Source organism: Tachyglossus aculeatus, chromosome 3 (genome assembly GCF_015852505.1).
Source record: "Tachyglossus aculeatus isolate mTacAcu1 chromosome 3, mTacAcu1.pri, whole genome shotgun sequence".
NCBI lineage: Eukaryota > Metazoa > Chordata > Mammalia > Monotremata > Tachyglossidae > Tachyglossus > Tachyglossus aculeatus.
In genome coordinates, this window is record NC_052068.1 from 108,081,153 (window position 1) to 108,105,141 (window position 23,989).

The 23,989-nt window shown below is 42.0% G+C and overlaps 2 pseudogenes; both read right to left on the bottom strand.

Annotated features, from left to right (window-relative positions):
* Positions 1 to 1,080: 1,080 nt before the first annotated feature.
* LOC119925428 lies at positions 1,081 to 2,004 on the bottom strand (annotated as a pseudogene).
* An 8,154-nt stretch (positions 2,005 to 10,158) lies between these two features.
* LOC119925386 lies at positions 10,159 to 12,897 on the bottom strand (annotated as a pseudogene).
* Positions 12,898 to 23,989: the final 11,092 nt, after the last annotated feature.

The following is a 23,989-nucleotide window of genomic DNA, read 5'->3' on the forward strand; positions in this document are numbered from 1 at the left end:
TCGTTCACCCCTCACATCCAATCCGTCACCAAAACCTGCTGGTCTCACCTCTGCAATATAGCCAAGATCCGCCCTTTCTTCTCCATCCAAACTGCTACCTTACTGGTTAAATATCTCATCCTATCCCGACTGGATTACTTCATCAGCTTCCTCTTTCATCTCCCATCCTCCTGTCTCTCCCCACTTCAGGCTATACTTCATGCTGCTGCCCAGATCATCTTTGCGTAGAAACACTCCTAGCATGTTACTGCCCTCCTTAAAAATCTCAAATGGCCACCAGTCAACCTATGCATCAAGCAAAAACTCCTCACATTCGGCTTCAAGGCTCTCCATCACCTCGCCCCCTCCTACCTCACCTCCCTTCTCTCCTTCTACAGCCCAGCCCGCACCCTCTGCTCCTCTGCCACTAATCTCCTCACTGTGCCTCGTTCTCCCATGTCCCGCCTTCGACCCATGGCCCACATCATCCCCCTGGCCTGGAATGCCCTCCCTCTTCACATCCGACAAGCTAACTCTCTTCCTCCCTTCAAAGCCCTACTGAGAGCTCACCTCATCCAGGAGGCCTTCCCAGACTGAGCCCCCTCGTTCCTCTCCCCCTCCTCCCCCTCCTTGTCCCCCCCACCTTACCTCCTTCCCCTCACCACAGCACCTGTACTTATGTATATATGTTTGTACGTATTTATTACTCTATTCATTTATTCATTTTACTTGTACATATTTATTCTGTTTATTTTATTTTATTAATATGTTTTATTTTGTTGTCTGTCTCCTCCTTCTAGCCTGTGAACCCGCTGTTGGGTAGGGACCGTTTCTATATGTTGCCAACTTGTACTTCCCAAGCGCTTAGTACAGTGCTCTGCACACAGTAGACACTCAATAAATACGATTGAATTAATGAATGAATGAACAACCCAGCCTCCATTCAGAGATTTGAGTTTATTTATTATTCCCCCTGTATCTGTGCCCAAAATGAGCCCAGACATTTATGTTCATGCCCCAGATAATATAGACCCGACAAACAATTCCTGTCCCCTCTCAGTCTCCCTCTTGTCACCCAAACATTTGCATAAATGAAAGAATTCATTTCACTTTCCTGCTCCACAGCTTCTTCATGACATTTTTCACCTCTGCTCTTCTCACAAGTGTAGATGATGGGTTTCAACATGGGGCTGACAATAATGTAAAATATGGCCATCGACCTGTCCACAAGAAGAGTGCACACGGGTCTCAATTACATGAAAATACATGGAAAGAAGAACAAAACGACTACGACAATGTGGGAAACACAGGTAGAGAGGGCTTTCCGTCTCCCTGCAGAACTGTGAGTCCTCAGGGAGCTCCAGATGACGATGTAAGAAAAGACCAGTAGAAGAAAACTTAATGTACACATTGCCCCACTGTTGGCCACGACCATCAGGCCACAGATCTGGTTGTCAGTGCAAGCAAGCTTCAACAAAGGGAACAAGTCACAGGTGAAGTGGTCGATCACGTTGGGGCCACAGAATGATAATTGGACCATGAAGAGGAGCTGGATAGTTGCGTGAAGGAAGCCCTCTGTCCAGGCCACTCCCACCAGCAGGCCACATACGCGCTGACTCATGATGGCAATGTAGTGCAGGAGCTTCCAGATGACCACGTAGAGGTCGTAGACCATCGCCATGAGGAGGACCATCTCGGCACCGGCGAACAAATGACCTGCACATAGCTGTAACATGCAGTAATTGAAGGAGATCATTTTCCTCTCCTGCAGCAAACCTATAATCATCTTGGGATCCACATAGGATCTATGAAGAACAAATAAGCCAGAAAATAGTACATGGGGGTGCCCAGAGTTTGACTAGCCTTTATGGCTATAAAGATGAGCTGATTCCCCATCACAGTGACTAGAGAGGATAAGAGGAAAATGACAAAGAATGTTCTCTGAATCTCCGGAGTTTGGGTAAAACCCAGGAGAATGAATTCGGTCACATTATTTTTTTTCTCCATCTTCTCCATGAAGGACATGGGTTAGAGTTGGTTTATCAGGAAAGAAAATAAAAATCTAATCCATATTGGCATCATAATACCAAATAAGAAGACATTTGAAGGTTTTCTATTGTTCAATGTTTGACAGATTTCAAGAAAGATTACTCTAAAAGGTACCTCCAGGTTTCAACGCTTCTAATCACAGTCACATAGCAACAATGATTGAGTATTTAAATATCAGCTCTATTCAGAAGACAAGGGAGGAAAAAACTCACTTCTTGTCCTTGAAGATTTTTCCATCTAACAAGGAGGTACCACAAATATAAAAAAATATGAATGTGCATTACAGTAAAACTTCACATAAACTGGATCCTTTTTATGGAGCTTGCTAAATACTTACTATGTTCTGAGATACAAGTTAATCAGGTTCATTCATTCATTCAATTGTGTTTATTGAGCACTTACTGTATTCAGAGCACTGTACTAAGCGCTTGGGAAGTACAAGTTGGCAACATATAGAGACGGTCCCTACCCAACAACGGGCTCACAGTCTAGAAGAGGGAGACAGACACCAACAACAAAAAATATTAACAAAACAAAATAAATAGAATAGTAAATATGTACAAGTAAAATAAATAGAGTAATAAATCTGTACAAACATATATACAGGTGCTGTGCGGAGGGGAAGGAGGTAGGGCGGGTGGGATGGAGGGGGGAGAGGAAGGAGGCGGCTCAGTCTGGGAAGGCCTTCTAGACACAGTCCATGTCGCAAAAGTGGCTCATAGTCTTAATCCTCATTTTACCAATGGGGTAGCTGAGATACAGAGAAGTGAAGTGACTTACCCTAAGTCACATAGCAGGCAAGTGGTGGAGCCAGTATTTGAACCCAGATCTTTCTGACTCCCATACTCGTGCTTTATCTACTAGGCCATGCTGTGTCTCTGGTCATTCAGAGCTAAATACAATCCAGATAGTCAAAAATCCAGATAAACAATAATCTAGATGGGCTGGACTTGAAAGGCATTCCCATCACTATCTGACAGTAGGTAATCAATCAATCAATCAAAAGTATTTGTTGAGCACCTTCCTTGTGCAGATCATTCTGCTAAATGTTTGGGACAAAATAACAGATTTCTAAAACATAATCTTCACTCTCAAGGAACTCATAGCCTAGTGGCGAATGGCGGGGGGCGGGGGGGTGCGGTGGTCAGACACAAAAAAAATTACAGAAAAATAAGAGAGAAAAACTGGGCATTGATCACTCAGATCATATTTATTGAGTGCTTACTGTGTACAGATCACAATACTAAACACTTGGGAGATTATAACGTAACAGAGTTGGTAGACATGTTCCTTCCCACAACGAGCTCACAATCTAGAGGATATATACGTATTTGCAAAGACAGTGAACCATTTTTAAGGTGCCCAAAGACACTAGGTTGTTTAACTAAAGGTGTATCAGAGTAGGATTTCCGTCGGAAATATTTTTAGCCTTGTTTTTACTGCAACAGGGGAGAAGAAGATGGTGGCAGATATTTTACTAGTCTAAAGAATGGCTGATGTATTTTAAAAGGGAGAGCAATCTTAGCTAAGGAAATGTTGATCCACCTCGGAAGAAACAATTACAGTTATATGATAATGGACTCAGAGCTATCAAGCATGGTTCAGGGAAGTGATCTCAAAGTAATTGTTGATTTGTGATCCAGTTGCTTCATTTTAAGATAAAGTGGGGCGGGAGAAGAACCAGAGAAGAGCAACAGAGATGATCCAGGGGTGACGAAGCTTTCTTGTGAAGATAGAATTTAAGTATTTAGGTTCAAATCTAAAAGGTGGTGTGACCAAAGTCAATAAACTAATGAAGGCTGCAGACAGAGCAAATCTAGAATTGGTAGTCATTCATTAATTCAATCAATCATATTTATAGAACGCTTACTGTGTGCAGAGCAGTGTACTAAGCCCTTGAAAAGTACAATTCAGCAATTGAGAAAATCCCTGCCGACACCGGGTTTTTGGTCTACAAGAGGGGAGCGAATAACACCACATGAGGATAAGGTGACACCTTCAAAGCTTTGGGAGAACGGTTCAAACCAAATAAAAGAAAACATTTCACTCGGCAGTAATGAGCATTTCAACTTCACTGTACTTTGTTTTGTTTAATGATATTTTTAAGCACTTACCATGTTCCACGCCCTCTACTGAACACTGGCAATCTCATCAGATTGGACAAGTTCATGTCCCACATGGGGCTCAGTCTTAATCTCCATTTTACAGATGAGGTAACTGAAGCCTAGAGAAGTGAAGCTACTTGCCCAAGGTCCCACAGCAGACATGTGGCAGAGTCAGGATTATAACCCAGGTCCTCTGACTCGAGGACCACGCTCTGTCCACAGGCCAAGCTACTTCTCTGTAACTGTTCACTGTAACAGGAAGAAATGCTAGTGGAAAATATTAGTAGGTTCAGGAGGTTGGAATTATTGTGTGGATGAACAGATCACAATGATTTCCTAGAGGGACATTGGGATGATGAAGGGGAAATTAGGAATGTAAGAAATTACTACTCATTCAATCTTTTAATCAATCACATATTAATTGAGCACTTACGCTATGTGTAGAGCACTGTACTAAGTGCTTGGGAGAAAACAACACAACAGAGTTGGTAAACACGTTCCTTGCCCAGAAGGAGTTTACAGTCTATGCAGTGAAACAGACATTGAAATAGATAAATAAATTATGGATATGTACGTAACTGCTAGGGGGCTAAAAGTGGGATGAGGAGCAGCTTGGCATAGTGGATAGAGCATAGGCTTGGGAGCCATAGGTCATGGGTTATAATCCTGGATCTGCCACTTGTCTGCTGTGTGATCTTGGGCAAGTCACTTCACTTCTCTGGGCCTCATTTTCTTCATCTGTAAAATGGGGATTGAAACTGTGAGGCCCATATGGGAGAGGGACTATGCTGAGTGCTTTCTATGTGCCAAGCATTGTTGTAAGCATTGGGGAAGATGCAAGCAAATTGGGTTAGACACAGTCCCTGTCCCAAGAGGGTCTCACAGTCTCAATCCCCAGTTTACAGATGAGGTAACTGTTTTACAGTTGAGGTTACCGTATGTCAGAGCCAGCCCTGGGTATGTCCATTAAGACAATTAATAATAATATTCACACTTTAACAATAGAATTACAAGAGCAAAGTTGATAGCATTTGCAATGTATTGATTTAAGACAAGGAAAAAAATTGTGAGTTTTTGAGAAATAAAAACCAAACATAAGCCAATATTCAATTCTTACATTTGCTGCATTCTGAAAGTAGATTATGTCCTGTGTCTGAGATGGTTTTTCTTTCCACTCTGATTCTCTCAAGTACTGCACAACTTCAGATTGTAATGCACCAGTCCACCTTCAGGATATACAGTCAAGATCAGCATTCAATTCAGGCGCTGACTTCAAAGAACGTTGTGTGCTAAGTGGATCTAAGTGTCTCCTGTATCCAGTTGTTCCCTGCAGGTCTGACCAGAACTTGGTACGTCTCCCTGTCCTCAGAAAATAGGGGGAAGTTTGCCCTGCCATTTGGAGTCAAAACTCTGCTAACATGGCAAGCTCAATCTGCTTTTTGTCACCATCAGCTCTCGAACCATCTCCTCACAACAGATATTTAATCTTGATCAAAGTTAAGAGACCTAGTTAAGATCCAATTTTCACTCTCAGAGGAATGACTAATCTCCTCTGTTTAGAACATTGGCCAAAGTGTATCTACACTGGGTTTTGTTTTGGTCAAGTGTTGGAGGAAATGTTTATGTCCCTCCTGAATCTGCCCCTTTTATGACTTTTTAGCTAGAGCTTAATTTGTTCCGGGTGGAAAACTGAAGCATTGAATGCCAAAACCTCTCCTTTTGTGGAAGCAGCAAAATGAGAGGAGGCAGAGCCTGGGGTTCAGGTGGAGAGGGATGGGGATGATGGATTCTTATAGGTATAATTCACACCCAGAAGTACCTGCAGAATGGCAGATTGTCTAGACTGGAAGTTCATGTCTTCCAACCCTGTTGTAGTATACTCTCCCAAGAGCTTAGTACAGTGTTCTGCAAAGAGTAAGCACTCAATAAATATCAGTGATTGATCCAAAATAGGAAACTTAATCATTTGGAAAATTCTGTTTAAAAAGGCAGTTATTATGAAAGTGGATATTTTAATGTTTTTAACATCTTGCTTTAAGTAGCTCAGGACACTTATTTCTGGTACTTTTTTGAGAGGCAGCAATGAGTCACCACTGTCTCCATTTTACAAGTAACTTGAGCAAGATTCTGACACTAGACACATGAAACAAAAGTTCAAGTTTCCTCTTTATGGTAAATGATCCTTTGTTCTGTTCTCTTTCACATTCAATAAAATCTAACTACTATCTAACTATCTAATATGTAGATATATAGATATATATACAGTTGTAATTTGGACTCAAAGACCATTATGATTACGACGATTATTAGTTCACACAGCTCCTGGAAGTGAGAGAGGAATTGTTCCAGCCATTTTTCAAGTGTAGAACTCCACGTTCTCGAAAAATACACAACAGAATCACAACTGGGATGGTGGAATCCCTAAAGCTTTACAGCTGATAACTTAGCCTCTGATGGGATATGGCTGGGATCAATATTCAATTGACAGTGATAGCCAAGTATACACAAAAGACAGAAATGGGAAAGGATTTTCTCGAGTCCAGGCATAAGGGGACTGGAGAGCACTTACTGTATGCAGAGCACCATGCTAAACACTTGGGAGAGCACAATATAACAGTGTCTCCCCTATGTACTTCCAGGGTGTGCATGATAAATGATTGATAATAATAATAATAATAATAATAATAATAATAGCATTTATTAAGCTCTTACCATGTGCAAAGCACTGGTCTAAGCTCTGGAAAGGTTACAAGGTGATCAGGTTGTCCCACAGGGGGTTCACAGACTTAGTCCCCATTTTACAGTTGAGGTAACTGAGGCACAGAGAAGTTAAGTGATTTGCCCAAAGTCACACAGCTGAAAAGTGGCAGAGCCAGGATTTGAACCCATGACCTCTGACTCCAAAGCCCGGGCCCTTTCCACTGAGCCATGCTGCTTTTCATCTAAGCAAATTTCCCCAAAGATATACTGGCCTTTTCATTAATCATTATCATCATCATCATTAATGATGGTATTTATTGAGCACTTAATATGTGCAGAGCCTGTACTAAGCGCTTGGAAGAGAAAAATGCAACAGATTTGGGAAAGATATCCCTTACCCAAAATGACCTTACAGTCTATATGGGGAGAGAGACATTAATATAAATACATAATTTATAATATATAATTTAAAAGGTATGTTCATAAGTGCTGCACTCTTATTGTCGTCATCCTTGATTCACTTTTTTGAGTATTTACCAAATTTCTTCTCACCCAAGGAAGAAGTGGTCCAGTCCATGTCCTCTTGATGCCAATAGAAAAAGGGATGAATGAAGTAAAACAGAATCCTGTTTTGTCAGTGAAACCCCTCAAGTAAAATCTTTTGTATAAAAACTAATGTCCACTGGAATGCTCCAGATGGGTTTTCACCACAGTTAATTTGATCAAGGAGGATACTTTCAGATCTATCTTCCCTATATTGGCCGTTGTGACCTCTGGGAAGACTAGTTTTAAAACAAGGCTGTGGTTGAAATTCATCCAAATTAATGCAAATTGAATAAGCACTGATAAGATTAAAGTACACCAAAAATATCCTGAGACATATACAATATTCAACAGGTAGCCAAGAAAGAGGTAGGTGAATGAATTTTTCTTAAATAAACTTCATGGAGGTGAAAACAATTTGTTATCTTCTGAAGGAACAGAAAGACTCTCAGGTGCCCTCACAATCAGCATCTTCCCAGATGCAGATTCTCTTGGAAGGAATGTAAAGCTCAGGCTGGGGAGTACCAGAGCAGGAGTCTTGATAAAATAAGCAGTATGACATAGAGCACGGGCCTAGGAGTCAGAAGGTAATGGGTTCTAATCCAGGCTCTGCCACTTGTCTGTTGTGTGACTTTGGGCAAGTCTATTAACTTCTCTGTGCCTCAGTTACCTCATCTGTGTTTGAGACTTTGAGCCCCACGTGGGACAAGGGACAGTGTCCAACCTGATGTGCTTGAATCCATCCCAGCACTTAGTATAGGGCTTGGCACATAGTAAGCACTTAATAAATACCACAAGTATCATTATTATAAAAAGGCCTGAGCTGGAGTAGAGCCTTACACAAATGGTCAGAAGGTGTTGCTTGATGTGGAGATGAACAGGTACTCAGAGTTTATTGGGAGTGAAGAAGCATGCAGAAAAATTTCCGGGAAGCAGAGTGAAGTACAGATTAGAGAGGATATAGCCTGGTCAGACAGAGGGAAATTTGTGGGGAGGATGATGCATCAGTCTAGCCAGGATTACTCAGGTGTTAGGACCAGGCTGGTGGCCAATTTTTGGTGAAAGAAGAGTGAGGATTTGGGAAATGTAGTAGCAGGAAAAATGTCAGGAGTTATTAGAGTGAATCTGAGAGATGGAAGAGAAAGGGGTCAGGACATTGTCAAGATTGCAGGCTTCAAAGACGGGGAGGACGGTGGTGTTGCCAACTGTTATGAAAAAGGTGAATGGACGAGTGGATTGGGGAATTAAGATGAGTTCAGTTTTAGATATGTTGAATTTAAGATAGCAGCTGGTCTTCCATGTGAATATGTGTTAGAGGCACCAATTTCCTACTACAACCCTGTCCACTCAATTTGCTCCTCTAATACCAACCTTCTCACTGTACTTCAACTTCACCTATTTAGCCACTAACCTCTGGCTCACATCATCTCTCTGGCCTGGCCTGAAAATCTGACAGACCACCAGGCTCTCATCATCATCATCATCAATCGTATTTATTGAGTGCCTACTATGTGCAGAGCACTGTACTAAGCGCTTGTACTCTCCACCTTCAAAGCCTTGCTAAAATTGAAACTCTTTCAAGAGGTCTTCCCCAACTAAGCGCTCATTTCCCCTGTATCCTCTCCTTCCTGTTTTGCTCTTGCACTTATATTTGTACGCTTTAAGCACATGATTTTCACCGTACCCTCAGCTCACAATACTTATGTACATATTCATATTTTATTTTAATACCTGTCTCACTCCCCCAGCCTTTAAACCCCTTGTGGGCAGCGAACACTTCTACCAAATCTATGGTATTGTACTCTCCCAAGTGCTTAGTGCTCTGCACACAATAAGCACTCAAAATATATCATTGATTGATTGATTGATTGATTGAAATACACTTTGGACCTCCAAATTTAAAAGGGGATGTGGAACATTTGAAAAGTTGAGATGAGTGGCATAAAACCACAGGTTTTGGAACCAAAACACCCATGAGGAAAGACTAAGGAACTAGGATTATTCAGACGGGAGAAGAATGAGGTGAGTTAATTATTTTCTTCAAATATGTGAATGGCTCTTACATGCAGGTTGGTGATTAATTGTTCTTGATATCCACTGAGGAAAGAATAAGATGATAGGCCTCAAAGACATCCAAAGAAATTTAAATTGCTTTTGAAAAAGAATTTCCTGACAGTGAGAGCCACTAATAATAATAGTTTGCTGACTGAGAATTCCTCCCTAATATTTTCCAGAGGCATAGATCCTATGGCTTGGGAGTCAGAGGTCATGGGTTTTAATCCTGCCTCCACCACTTGTCGTCAGTGTGACTTTAGGCAAGTCACTTAACTTCTCTGTGCATCAGTTACCTCAGCTGTAAAATGGGGATTGAGACTGTGAGCTCCACGTGGGACAACCTTATTACCTAGTATCTACCTCAGCGCTTAGAGCAGTGCTTTACACATAATAGGCACTTAACAAATACCATCATTATTATTAATATTATCCCCAGTTTATTTTGGTTATGTTCATAGGCAGGGGGAAAGATGATATTTTTATGATATTTGTTAAGTACTTACTATATTCTTACTATTGTACTCCCCCAAGTGCTTAGTACAGTGCTCTGCACACAGTAAACATTCAATAAATGCAATTGAATGAATGATTCTGTTGCTCTTTTTGTCCTCTGTATGAATAAACTTATTTTGACTCTGGGTTCTTCACAACCCCATTTGCTTATATCCATCCCAGTGCCTAGTACAGTGCCTTGCACATAGCAAGTGCTTAACAAATACTATTATTATTATGTCAATTTAAAGTGGCTTTCTTCCTCCAGAACTTCTTCATAGCATTTTTTTACCACTGTATTTCTCAGAGTGTTGATTAAGGGATTCAGCACGGGGGTGATAATAGTACAGAATGCAGTGACTGATTTGTCTATGGAGCAGGTGCACACAGGCCTCATGTACATGAAAATGCAGGGACAAAGAATAAGACCACCAAAGTGATATGGGAGCTGCAGATCGAGAGGGCTTCATGCCTCTTTTCCAAACTGAGGGATTTCAGGTAGTGCAGGATAACTGCACAGGAGAGGAGTAGCAAGAGAAGATGATCACACAGAGGGCCCTGCAATTGGCAGCCACTGATAGGCCAATGACATAGGTATTGGTAAAGGGAGTTCCAAAGCCCTACCTCCTTCCCCTCCCCACAGCACCTGTATATATGTTTGTACATATTTATTACTCTATTTATTTTACTTGTACATATTTGCTATTCTTGTTTTATTTTGTTAGTATGGTTTGGTATTTTTTTTGTTTGTTTGTCTCCCCCTTCTAGACTGTGAGACCGCTGTTGGGTAGGGACCGTCTCTATATGTTGCCAACTTGTACTTCCCAAGCGCCTAGTACAGTGCACTGCACAAAGTAAGTGCTCAATAAATACGATTGAATGAATGAATGAATGAATGAACAGGGGGTACTTGTCACAGATAAAATGGTCGATGACACTGGGGCCACAGAAAGACAACCAGAACATAAAGAGAAGTTGTGCCATTGAGTGCTGAAGGCCTCCTAACCAAGTCAATGCCACTATCAGTCAACAAGTCCGCCGATTCATGATGGTCATATAATGCAGAGGTTTACAAATAGCCACGTAGTAGTCATGAGACATGACCACCAGAACAAAGACCTCGGCACTTCCAAATAAGTGTTTCACAAAGAGCTGGGTCATACAGCCTATGAAGGAGATGGTTTTCTTCTCATAGAGTAAATCTACAATCATCTTGGGGCCCGTGGCAGTAGAGTAAAAGGCATCCATCAAGGACGAGTAGGTATTGAAAAAGTACATGGGGGAGCATAGATTTTGGCTAGCTATTACTGTTACCAAAATGAACAGGTTCCCCACTATAGTCACCATGTAGATGATGAAAAAAACTACAAATAACACTTTCTGCACCTCCGGATTCTGGGAAAGTCCATGGAGAATGAATTCAATCACATTGCTTTTATATTCTATCTCTTCCTGTGGAGGAGGTCAGCTCCAAGGTGAGAGCCGTTTTACCTACAAATATAATGAAAATTACAAATGAGGAAGTCTTAGATACAAACGGAGCCACTATTTGAAGGACTTCAAAGGTTCCATTTCTATTATCTCGTTTATTCCCTGCAAACTCTGTGTGAATTAGATGGAACTCTATTTAGCTTCTTCAATTTAGAAAGGGGAAAATGAGGCTTAATAATGATGATGGCATTTGTTAAACGCTTAATATGTGCAAAGCACTGTTCTAGTGCTGGGGCAGATAGAAGGTGATCAGATTGTCCCACGTGAGGCTCACAGTCTTAATCTCCATTTTACAGATGAGGTAACAGAGGCACAGAGAAGTGAAGTGACTTGCCCAAAGTCACACAACTGACAAGTGGCAGGGCCAGGATTTGAACCCATGACCTCTGACTCCCAAGCCTATGCTCATTCCACTGAGCCACACTGCTTCTAGTGAAGTACAACAGCAACTCAATGGCTGAACTGGATTTAGAGGGCAAATAAACACCAGATTAAAGCTGGGACCTAATGCAATGAATGTCCTTGCTACATGATTGAATTCACTTTCAGATACCCAGCTCAGTCAAGACAATAAAGCTTTCCTGTCTCTGACCAAGAGGAAGAAAAAATTTCCAAAAGGTAATGCATGAAACCTTGACTTTCAGCTAGATTATCTACAATGCTATTTGAATGTCTGTGCCTTATGGACAGGGAACTTGTCTACCAAATTTGTTATATTGTAGTCTCCCAACTGTTTAGTACAGTGACAGGACACAGAAAGCACTCAATAAATATGATTGATTGGATTATAAATATGACGAATGAAATACTTGTATCTGAGGTATAAACATTCCTTGCTACGTTGCTCTAGTATTGTCATTAAACAATTCCTGAATGCTGATACTTTCTAAATGTTTTAGAACGTACAGTCCATGCCAAACTTAATTTTTAAACTTTTCATGTATGTTTGCTCATTTTCATTGTTCATTCATTTTGCAAGTGAAAAAAATAGTGATAATACAGTACTAATAACGTTGGTGTAATGCCCTTTTTGGGTTTTTATGTATTTTATGGAATTTGTTAAGCACTTACTATGTGTCAGGCTGTGTACTATGTACTGGGATAGATAAAAGATAATTGAATTGGACACAGTCCCTGTCCCATACAGGGCTCACTGTCTCAATTCCCATTTTACAGATAACTGATGCACAGAGAAGTTAGGTGACTTGTCCAAAGTCACACAGAAGGTAAGTTATGAAGTTGAGATTAGAACCCAGGCCTTCTGACTCAGGACCCATGCTCTTTCTCCTAGGACAGTCAGTTTTCCTGTTCAAAAGCTTAGAAAATATATAACAAGCAGGTGACACGTACCCTTCCCACAGTGATCTTACAGAACAATGAAGATTGTCTTTGTTAGATTCAACAAACATATGAATTGTCCATAACGTACCTGAAAAATTTTCTCATACAGTGTAACTTGCAGTCTATTACTAAAAAGCTCCATCAATATACTTGAGCTCAATTTTTAATTTCCCTGAGACCTGCCATGACAACCATGAAGTTTTGCAGTTGTGACTTCACAAAGAGGCTGAGAAAACAAATATTCGTATAAACATATTTTAAACAGCCATACACCACTAAACACACATTCAGGAGTTTTTGTTCAATTGGTTTCAATGGGAAGAGAAACATGTGACATATTCATTCATTCATTCAATCATATTTATTGAGCACTTACTGTGTGCAGAGCACTGTACTACGGGCTTGGGAAGTACAAGTTGGCAACATATAGAGACTGTCCCTACCCAACAGCGGGCTCACAGTCTAGAAGGGGGAGACAAACAAAGAAACAAACCATACTAACAAAATAAAATAACTAGAATAGCAAATATGTACAAGTAAAATAAATAGAGTAATAAATATGTACAAACATATATACAGGTGTTGTGGGGAGGGGAAGGAGGTGGGGGGGGGCACCTGGCAGAAAGTGATTAGGGGAAAGTCAGGAGCATGTGAGCAGAGCTCGGGTCGCTGTCCGGCCTCCTCCCATCAGGCTGGCACAGGCAAGGCCAAGGAGAGGTTCTGGGTGGTGACGGTACTCTGAGTAGCTGGCTGGAGTCTCTCAGCCTGAATCGACTCTTTCTTCACAGGGAGGAGAACAGGACTGGTTCCCGACCGCCCTGCTCCTGTCTGTGATAACAGATGGGTTTGGCCCGCCGCCCGGAGAGGTGCAAACTCCGGGCCCACACAGATGCTCTGACGCAGCCAGACAGAGCTCTGGAAGACTGAAACTCAAAAAGCAAGTCAAACTACAAAAACGTTTCCTTGCTACTTCCAAAGATGGGGATTATTCCTCTAGTTTTGTGTAGGTTAGGTAGCAAACTACTTTTAATAGATAAACACAAAATGTCTTGCAAATGGAAGGGCAGGCTACACCCTATTTAGGGAGAACTATTTTAATAATTCTTTCTTAACCGATAAATCTTTCCCTGTGGCCTCAATTCTTGGTTTTGTCTTGGAGACCATGCTGTTAGGCCTAATACGGGAAAAACGTTCACATTTTACCTAATACTTTTTTGTGCCACGGTGATGATTTGTCTTCCCTCCCAAACCTGCCCTCTTCCTGACTTTCCCATCTCTGTTGACGGCACTACCATCCTTCCCGACTCACAAGCCCACAACCTTGGTGTCATCCTCGACTCCACTCTCTCATTCACCCCTCACATCCAAGCCGTCACCAAAACCTGCCGGTTTCAGCTTTGCAACATTGCCAAGATCCGCCCTTTCCTCTCCATCCAAAACGCTACCCTGCTCGTTCAAGCTCTCATCCTATCCCGTCTGGAGTACTGTATCAGCCTTCTCTCTGATCTCTCATCCTCATGTCTCTCCCCACTTCAATCCATACTTCATGCTGCTGCCCGGATTGTCTTTCTCCAGAAATGCTCTGGGCATGTTACTCCCCTCCTCAAAAATCTCCAGTGGCTACCAATCAGTCTGTGCATCAGGCAGAAACTCCTCACCCTCGGCTTCAAGGCTCTCCATCACCTCGCCCCCTCCTATCTCACCTTCCTTCTCTCTTTCTACAGCCCACCCCGCACCCTCCACTCCTCTGCCGCTAATCTCCTCACCGTGCCTCGTTCTCACCTGTCCCACCATCGACCCCCGGCCCACATCATCCCCCTGGCCTGGAATGCCCTCCCTCTGCGCATCCACCAAGCTAGCTCTCTTCCTCCCTTCAAGGCCCTACTGAGAGCTCACCTCCTCCAGGAGGCCTTCCCAGACTGAGCCCCCTCTTTCGTGCCCCCTCCTCCCCCCTCCTTCCCCCATCTTACCTACTTCCCTTCCCCCCATCACCTGTATATATGTATAGATGTTTGTACATATTTATTATTCTATTTATTTATTTATCTTACTTGTACATATCTATTCTATTTATTTTATTTTGTTAGTATGTTTGGTTTTGTTCTCTGTCTCCCCCTTTTAGACTGTGAGCCCAATGTTGGGTAGGGACTGTCTCTATATGTTGCCAACTTGTACTTCCCAAGCGCTTAGTACAGTGCTCTGCACACAGTAAGCACTCAATAATATGATTGATTGATTGATTGATTAAGGAATGCCTCTCATCCATAGCTCTGGGAGACCATAAACAGCAGAAAAGGACGTTTTCAATCTCCTGTTTTAGAAAGCCTTTCTTCCAATCCTAAGAAGTTTTCAGAAAATTCTTTTCACCTCTAGGGCAACTCCATAAACAAGGGTCTGATGAAAACCGTATCTCTAATGGTGCCAAATCTTCCTTCTAAAGAAGGTTTGCCAAAGAAATGACTAAATTAGATTTTACTTGGAACAAACATTCATATCCTCTTTTGGAGGATTTCAACTGATCTTGGGAAGTTTCACTTCTGTTTCCTTGAAGAGCACGTTATGGAAAATGTTCATGAGGACGTGAATGTCATGACATCAATGGCCTTAATCCATTCTGAACAGCAACAACAATAGAGCTTCATCATTCTCACAGTGCTATTTCTCCACTGGCTGAATTCACTGAGGAGTTTCTCAGTGCCCAGGGAATTTGCTAACTTCTGTGTCATCCTGCTATGGTGTGTAACATCTGCAGAGATTCTACAAGGATGAATGCATCCATTGGCCAAAAAGACATGAAATAAGCAACAAGCTATTTGGCTAGTGGACAAGTGCCCGATTCCGGCCTGTTATCTCCTACAGGAGTTCTGATTGGGCAAAATATTTCATATTTCCTAAGTAGGCGTTTGAAGGTGCACTAAACCTGCCCCAATAAAGCAACAGCAGCTGAACTTTCACTACTTCATTCAATGGTATTTATTGAGCACTTACTGTGTGCAAAGCACTGTACTAGGCGTTTAGGAGAGTACAATACAACAGACACATCCCCTGCCCATAACAAGTTCACAGTCTAGAGGGAACCGAAGGAATAGCTTTGATATCTTCATAGCATTGAAGCCCAGTGTTTCTTCAATCAATTCATCAATAGCATTTCTTTTGTGTCTGCTGTATACAGAGCAACCAATCAATCATATATATTGAGCATTTACTCTGGACAGCACACTGCGATAAGCACGTTGGACAGTACAATACAGTTGGTTGACATGATCCCTGCCCTCAAGGAGCTTGCAATAGAGTGGGGGAGGTAAACATTAAAGTTAATTACAGGTAAGGGAAGCAACTGAGTATAAGGATATATATACCTAAGTGTCATAGATATGTGATACAAAACACTGTACTAAGTACTTGGGATGATAAAATAATTATAAAAAATAATACTTACTTGGGTGACAAGCATCATACTAAAAACTGGAGTAGATGCAATAAATCAGTCAACCCATCAGTAGTATTTATTAAGCACTAACTGTATTGAGGGCACTGTACTAGGTGCTTGGGAGAGTACAGCAGCAACACATTCATTCATTCATTAATGCAATCGTATGTATTGAGTGCTTACTGTGTGCATAGCACTGTACTAAGTGCTTGGTAAATACAAATTGGCAACATATAGAGATGGTCCCTACCCAGCTACGGGTTCACAGTCTAGAAGGGAGAGACAGACAACAAAACAAAACAAGTAGACAGGTGTCAATGCCATCAGAATGAATAGAGTTATAGCTATATACACGTCATAATAATAAATGAACATAGTTAATATGTACGAATAAAATAAATAGAGTAATAAGTATGTCCAAATATATACAAGTGATGTGGGGATGGGAAAGGAGTAGGGGAGAGGGAGGGAGAGGGCGATAGGGAGGTGACAAGGAGGAGGAGAGGAAAAAAAGAGAGGTTCAGTCTGGAAAGGCCTTCTGGAGGAGGTGAGCTCTCATTACAGCTTTGAAGAGAGAAACAAAGATAGCTAGTTTGGGGGATGTGTGGAGGGAAGTCATTCCAGGACAGAGGAAGGACGTGGGCCAAGGGTCAATGGAGGGACGGGCGAGAACGAGGCAGTGAGGAGGTTAGCAGCAGGGGAGCCGTATGTGCAGGCTGGGTTGTAGAAGGAGAGAAGGGGGATGAGGTAGGAGGGGGCGAGGTGATGGAGAGCCTTGAAGCCAAGAGTGAGGAGCTTTTGCTTGATTCAAAGGTTAACAGGTAACCACTGGAGATTTTTGAGGAGGGGAGTGACATGCCCAGAGAGATTCTGAACAAAGAAAGTCCGGCAGCAGAGTGAAGTATAGACTGAAGTAGGGAGAGACAGGAGGATGGGAGGTCAGAAAGGAGGCTGATGCAGTAATCCAGTAGGGATAGGATGAGAGATTGAAACAGCAAGGGAGCGGTTGGATGGAGAGGAAAGGGCGGATTTTGGCGATGTTGTGGAGGTGAGACCGGCAGGTTTCAGTGATTGATTGGATGTGTATGGTGAATGAGAGGCCAGAGTCAAAGATAACATCAAGGTTGCCGGCTTGTGAGACAGGAAGGGTGGTAGTGCTGTCTACAGTGATGGGAAACTCAGGGAGAGGAAAGGGTTTGGGAGGGAAGATAAGGAGCTCAGTCTTGGGCAAGCTGAGTTTTAGATGGCAGGCAGACATCCAGATGGAGATGTCCTGAAGGCAGGAGGAGATACGAGCCTGGAGGGGGGAGAGGGAACAGGGGTGGAGAATACAGTAATATAACAGACACATTCCCTGTGAACACTGAGCTTACAGTCTAGGGGGGAAACAGACATTAATATAAATAAATAAATTATGGATGTGTACATAAGTGCTGTGGGCTAGGTCAGGAGATGAATGAGGGGAGCAAGTCAAGAGGGAAATGAGAGTTTAGTCAGGGAAGGCCTCTTGGAGGAGATGTGCCTTCAATAAGGCTTTTACAGTGGGGAGCGTAAATGTCTGTTGGATAGGAAAAGGAAAGGCATTCTTGGCCAGAGTTAGGACATGATGATGATAATGATGGCATTTGTTAAGCACTTCCTTTGTGCCAAGTACTGTCCTAAGTGCTGGGGTAGATACAAGGTAATCAGGTTGTCCCACATGGGGCTCACAATCTTAATACCCATTTTACAGATGAGGTAAATGAGGCACAGAGAAGTTAAGTGGCTTGCCATGGCGAGGACATGGGTGAGGGGTTGGTGGAGAGATAGGCGAGATCGAGATGGAAAGAGAAGGTTAACATTAAAGGAGCGAAGTGTGTGGATTGGGTTTTAGTAGGACAGTGGCAAAGTGAGGTAGGAAGGGGTAAGGTAATTGTGCGCTTTAAAGCCAATGGTAAGGAGCTTCTGCTTTACATTACCACAGTGTAAGCAGATCAGACACAATTCCATTTCCACATGGGGCTCCAAGTCTAAGAGAGAAGGAGGACAGGGCTTTTTTTTTTCCCATTTTTACAAATGAGGAAACTGAAGTACAGAGAAGTTAAGTGGGAAACAACATAGCCCAGAAGAAAGAGCTCGGGCCTGGGAGTCTGATGAAATGGTTTTTAATCCTGCTCTGCTGCTTCTCTGCTGTGTAACCTTGAAGAAGTCACTGAACTTCTCTATACCTCAGTTACCCCATTTGTAAAATGGGATCAAATCCTACCCCCTCCTACTTAGACTATGAGCCCGATGTGGGGCATGGACTGAGTCCAATGCTCAGTATAGTGCCCAGAGCTTAGTACAGTGCCTGGCACGTAGGAATCACTTAATAAATACCATAATTATTATAATCTTCTAACCACCCCAGTGCTTAGTACAGTGCTTGGCACATAGTAAGTGCTTAACAAGTACCACAAAAAATAGTAACTTGCCCAAGGTAACACAGTAAGTGGAAGAAGCGTTTAAACCTCTGGTCGCCTGACTCCCAGACCAGTACTCTTTCCACTAGATCATGCATGCTGCTTGTTAAATAAAATGAAAAAAATACATGATCCCTGCCCTCAACGAGCTTACAATTTAAATTACAGATGAGACCAAGTAATAGAGTATATAAGATTTGAGATAATTCCCAACGTAGTATTTCACATGAAAAAATAAGTGATGGTGTCATTGGTAGTGACACACAGTATCCCTTGCTCTGATAGGGCTACAGAAGGTCACCATTAAGCCTCTTGCAGCTATTTGAATTCACCAGAAGATGGACAGCAAACCATCTGGACAATTTCACTAACATTTCTGGTACCTTATGAGATTGCTAAACTAAATTTGGATTGAATTTGGAGAAGTAACGTGGCCTAGTAGAAAGAACACAGGACTAGGAGTCAGAAGACATGAGTTCTAATCCTGCCTCTGCCACTTGTTTGCTGTGTAACCTTGGGCAAGTGGCTGAACTTCATGGTGCCTCAGTTTCCTCAACTGAAAAATCGGGGTTAAATACCTGTTCTCCCTCCTCCTTGGACTGTGAACCCTATATGGGACAGGAACTGTCCAACCAGCTTATCTTGTGCCTACTCCCGGGCTCATTATAGTACTTGGCACATAGTAAGTACTTAATAAATACCACAGTTTTCATTATTTTCATTATTCTTCTAATTATTATTATTGTGTTTACTGTTGGTCAGATAAGCATTCTATATCGTGTATAGCAACAATAATCTGAATAGTTTTCAGGTTTCACTTTCAGAGTAATATTGTCCATCAACAGCTATGTTTGTGTTGGAGTATATTCAAGACCAGTTTTGTTTCATCTGAAAGAGGGTGGGTGGCTAGTTTGGTGATTAAAAAGCTGATGCAGGGCCCACTTGAGCAGGCTTGGACTATTCTTACTGATTTTCCCAAGTCAAGGTGGTCCCTAAGGTTTTCCTTCCTCCTCCTTCGTCACAGAATGCTGGCTCTGCTGTGTCAAGTCTATCCAAATCCCAGGAAAAATCTCTCTTCTCCTTCACGGATAAAGTCAATACTATGTCATCCTGGACACATTGATTTCAATTATTGAGTATATAATCTTGAGTGCTTTTCCACTTACCAAAATTGTCTGTTTTCCTTTCTATTCTTAGCTTCAGAGAATTCCAATTACCCCTAGAACATACTGAAAGCAGTCTTTTAAACAATGTGTATAATGAGAAGGAAGACCTAAACACATATAGGAAATGACATTCCTTGTTCTGACAATTCAGAATATATTAAAACCTTCAAGTATGGGTCTTTTAGAAGAGATTAAGCTGCAGTGATTTCTCTTAAAGCATCTCAAGAACCCGCTGGCTCCTTCCTTCTCCCACCGAAAAAAAAAGAACATAATTCTCAGCAAGTGATTCACTTCTCTCCTGAAGTCATTATTTGGCTCCATAACTTCCTCATGGCATTTTTCACCTCTGCATTTTTCATGGTGTAGATCAAGTTGTTTAACATGGGAGTAGTGAAAACATATAATATGGCCACTGCTTTATCCACGGGGAAGGTGGACACAGGCCTCTTGTAGGTGAAGATGCAGGGAATGAAGAACAGCATGACGACCATGATGTGAAAGCCACAGGTGGAGAGGGCTTTGCGCCTTCCTTCTGAACTGTAACTTTTTAGGGAGTTCAAGATGACCACGTAGGAGATGACCAACATGAGGAAACAGAGAGTGCAGATCAGGCCACCGTTGGCAGCCACTGACAGGCCCATGAGGTAGGTGTCTGTGAAGGTGAGTTCCAACACAGGGTGCATGTCACAGAGAAAATGATGAATGACATTGGGACCATAGAAGGGCAGCCAGAATAGGAAGAGAATCTGAATTATTGAAAGAAAAAAGCCAGCTACCCAGACCACCCCCCAGTAGGACACACACCTGCCTGTTTATGATGATCAAATAGTGCAGCAGTTTGCAGATGGCCACGTAATGGTCATAAGTCATCACAGTGAGAAGGATGGTCTCTGTTCCTCTGAAGAATTGTGATACAAAGAGCTGGACCATACAGCCAGCATAGGAGATGGCTTTCCTGGCAGACAGGCTATCTACAATCATTTTCTATTCTAATAGTTCTTCCACTTATCGTTGTTATGGTCTTTATTCATCTATCTGCCAGTCTGCCTCTTCCACGTTTTCCCTGGACTTTTCCTAGCATTAGCGTCTTCTCCAGAGAATTAGTCCTCCTGATTACGTGTCCAAAATATGCTAATCCAAGTCGAGTCATTTAGCCTTTCAAAGACCACGTTGGTTTAATTAGCTCCAAAATCCATTTGTTTGTTTTTTTGGGCAGTCCAAGGCATTCGCAAAAGCCTTCTCCAACACCACATTTCAAAAAAATCAATGTTCTTTCTATCCCGTTTTTTCACTTTCACTATTCAGCTTTCAGATCCATTCATTCTCACTGGAAACACCATAGAGTTGACAATTTGTATTTTTGTGGCAATTGTTACTTCAGCACATTTCATGACTTTTTCCAGGCTCTTCATAAATAGTAACTATGTAAAACAATGTTTGACACAAAGCGCTGGATAGGTACAAGTTAATCAGATCGGACACAGTTCCTGTCCCACGTGGAGCTAACAGTCTAACTACTACTACTACTACAAGGGCAGAAAGGGTCTGAGAATACAGTGACAAGAACAAGTAGAACAAAATTTTCTCCTTACATGACAGAGGGATAGTGGGACAGAGAACAGAGGGAAAATGAGACAGCAAGGGTTTGAGTCATAGTGGTGGCTTGAGATAGTTGGATCTGCAAAGAGCTAGGCCTTGCAGACACAGGGAGAGCTTTATGAGAAGCCCAGTTGAGAGGATGAAGATTTTATAGGGGAGAGAAACTAATGATAATGGCTCTATCCAGACTGAAAATATGAAGAGGGCAGGGGGAGACCGATGACCTTTTACTTCACTTCGGGAAGACTTTAAGCTCACTGTAGGTATGAGATAATTTCCATCAATGTTATTATATTGTGTTCTCATTCAATTGTAGGACTTAGCACAATGCTCTGTAAACAGTAAGTGCTCAATAAATATGCACTTAGTACAGTGCTTTGCAAACAGTAAGTGCTCAATAAATACGATTGCATGAATGAATACCATTGACTGATTGATTGAAAGGCAGGGAGAACTGTAGCCAGCAGCCCAATCCGTGCACCGAGAAATTCCCCCAGCCCTCCGTATTGCTGTTTCACTCGGGTAATAATAATAATAATAGTGGTTTTTGCTAAACACTTACTAGGTGCCAGGCACTGTACTATGTGCTTGGAGGAATAAAAGCAAATTGGGTTGGACACAGTCCCCGTCCCACATAGGTCTCAGAATCTTAATCCCCATTTTATAGATGAAGTAACTGAGGCCCAGAGAAGTGAAGTGACTTCCCCAAGGTCCACAGCAGACAGGTGGCACAGCCAGGATTAGAACCTATGACTTTTTGACTCCTATGCACATGTTCTATCCATCATGCCACACTGTTTCTCCAAGGTTCAGGGGCTGCTACTTATCTACTTCAGGTGCATGGCCCACAGGCACACCCATATACCGGTTCCCTGCGTGGGCACACATCTGGAGAATCCGACTCAGCATCACTGTCCCCAAGGCTGCTCCTGTTGATTAGGCAGAGACACAGATAATCTCCCAAATATCTCCGAGCTTAACTACTTTGTCACATGCTTAAAGAAAAAAAAATAAATTCCTCTGAGAGAAGGAGATAGAATCCTAAGCTTTATTAAAGAGCTATAAACTTGTTTGGGATCCCCTGTTAATGTCTGTCTGCAGGTCAAAGAGAAACCTGTGAAGTTGTAGACTAGAAGGAGGGATGGAGAGGCATTAATAAAAGGGTCTCCTCTTGGTAGTCTTTCCTATTTTCTGCAGCTATAGATTTGCAAAGAGGTAGGTCAGTGAGCTGTCCTCCAGGCATTAAGTTTTCAGCCCTCTGCCAAAGCACACGGTCACACGGTCTTTGTTAACTGAACGTGGTAGGCCAGTTGCCGGCTGAGCTTGAGGTTTAAAGCTATAGGCCCCATGTAGAACACGGACTGTGTCCAACCTGACCATCTTTTATCTACCCCAGTGCTTGGAACAGTGCCTGACACACAGTAATCACTTAATTAATAACCAAAAAGGGGGAAAGTGAGCATCTTTATATGCCCACAGTGTGGAAGGAATTGTTAGTCACACTTAGGCAGCCCAATAAAAATCTCAATAGTGACATCCTTAAACCCAAAACACAAGTAGATATAAATTCCTTATGTCTTCACCCGTTCTGAAGCACATCTTTGAGCTTCTGGCTTTGTTTTCTTGACATCCTATCTCTATTAAATATCCCGTTCTTCACTCATTTCACTTCCAAATTAATTGGAAATGTAGCTATGACTTGCTTCCAGAAAGAAAGCTTTGGTGGTGATTAGTCCTGTTGCTAAACATGGTGTTAATTTCCTAAGGCCAAGTGGAGCTCTGTCCTAAATGTTTAGCTTTGACAAATAGTCTTTTTTATCATTTTGTCCATTTTTCTGCTAAATCTATACCCAGGAATTATCCTAGACAGGCAGTGATACATAGGAAATTTAAATCCAATTCAATTTTTTTGAATGTAATGGTTCAAGAATGATGACAGTTTACTAAAATAGTCTTAATTCTAGCTACTACACTCTCCAAAGTCCTAATCAGCATTTCGCGTTTAGGAAATGGGAATTTTAATAACTAAAGTACACATTACCCTTATATTAAAAGGGATCAATTACCACTTTTAACCAAGGCCTCAGTATTTCCTAATCCACAGTCATTGTTGATATTCTTGATACATTTCACAAATAATAGTAATAATATTGGTGCTTGTCCGGGGCTTACTATGTGTCAGGCACTGTACTAACCGCTGGGGTAGATACAAGCAAACCAGGTTGGATGCAGTCCCTGTCCCACATTGGACTCACAGTCTTAATCCCCATTTTACAGATGAGGTAACTGAGGCACAGAGAAGCGAGTTGTCCAAGATAACACAGCAAACAAGTGGTGGAGCCGGGAAGGGAAATCATGATCTTCCAAGGCTGTTGCTCTATCCACTATGCAGGCTGCTAGAGTACATCATGTACCTATAACTGAAAATTTAACATTTGTAATTATGGAGTGATACAGTTTCAGGCAAGTATTGTTATTGGTTTTTGCCCAGTTGTAAATCAGAGGAGGTCTGTTTTCATTTGAGCTTAGTCACTATCTCAACTTTAGGTTCTGTTGTCTTGTACTCTCCCAAGGGCTTAGCACAGTGCTCTGCAAATA